The sequence below is a fragment of the Orycteropus afer genome, unplaced genomic scaffold, assembly GCF_000298275.1.
Source record: "Orycteropus afer afer isolate SDZICR_OR568_19922 unplaced genomic scaffold, OryAfe1.0 scaffold00286, whole genome shotgun sequence".
NCBI lineage: Eukaryota > Metazoa > Chordata > Mammalia > Tubulidentata > Orycteropodidae > Orycteropus > Orycteropus afer.
Genome location: NW_006921873.1, coordinates 537408 through 538647, shown reverse-complemented (window position 1 = coordinate 538647; position 1240 = coordinate 537408).

Genomic DNA, 1240 nt, shown 5'->3' with positions numbered 1-1240 from the left:
ATGGTACCTGGAAACAGTATATATATATACATAAATCTACACCCTGCTTAAATGTTTATGGCATAGTAATATAGAAATTTATGATATATTCATATATTTTATCTGTTGTTGTTGTTGTTATGTGCCATGGAGTCAGACCCAACTCATAGCGACCCCTCCTTGGGTTTCCAAAGCGGTATCACTATGGAAGTAGATTGCCCAACCTTCCTTCCAAGGGTGACTGGTGGGTTTGAAACACCAGCCTTCTGGATCCAGCCTACCCTAAAGTCAGTGCTCTGAATTTGGATTTCTAGTCTCTTAACCTGAGCGAAGATAATTCTGTTCATTAAAGCCACCCACTTGTGATATGTCTGTTATAATAAAACCCAAACCAATCTCATTGCCACTGATTCAGTTGTGACACACAGCAATCCCCATTGGGTTTATAAGGCTGTGAATCATTATGGAAACAGACTGTCTCATCTTTCTTCTGCAGAGCAGTTGGTGGTTTGAGCCATCCACCCTGTGGTTAGCAGCCAAATGCCTTAACCACGAAACCACCAGAGCTCCTTGTCTGTTATAATAGCAATTTGAAACTAAGACACTATATGAAGAATGTGGCATCAGGATGGGAGGAAGAATCATTAAAAGAATCATTTGCTAAATAAAATGACATTTTCTAATAAAGCTATATTTAAAAGTCTCCAAAGAGGATGAAGAGTGTTAGCTATTTCTCAACTTATTTTTCTAGAATTCCACATGATAGAACTGATCCTGTTGCCAACCAATACTGTCCCTCTGTAACTAAGGGCTTGTAAGATTTCAATACACATCTATATGATATTCAGCTATGCAGAATCCATGTAAAAGAAACACAAATTACCACGTAAAAAGAAGTGATAGACACTAAATATTCACTGTTTCATAACTTATTACAATGCTCATTTGAAATGTAGATGATTTCTTTTAGCTTGACCTATTTTTATGTTATCCATCTTCTAGGATTTCTTACTATTCATGTAATTAGCAGAACTGATGTTACAAAATAATATAAACCCTTTCTGACTATTTATCTGCAAGGACTCTATGAACAAAATATTTAACAAGTGTAGGGAGGATCTTTCCTTTCCATAAAAGTAAATATATATGCGACACATGGAAAAGATGGCGGACTAGGCAGAAGGATTGCACAGACCCTCTTCAACAAAGAAAAGGGAAACCAATTAACACAGACACAGAAGATAATCTTGGACCCCTGAGC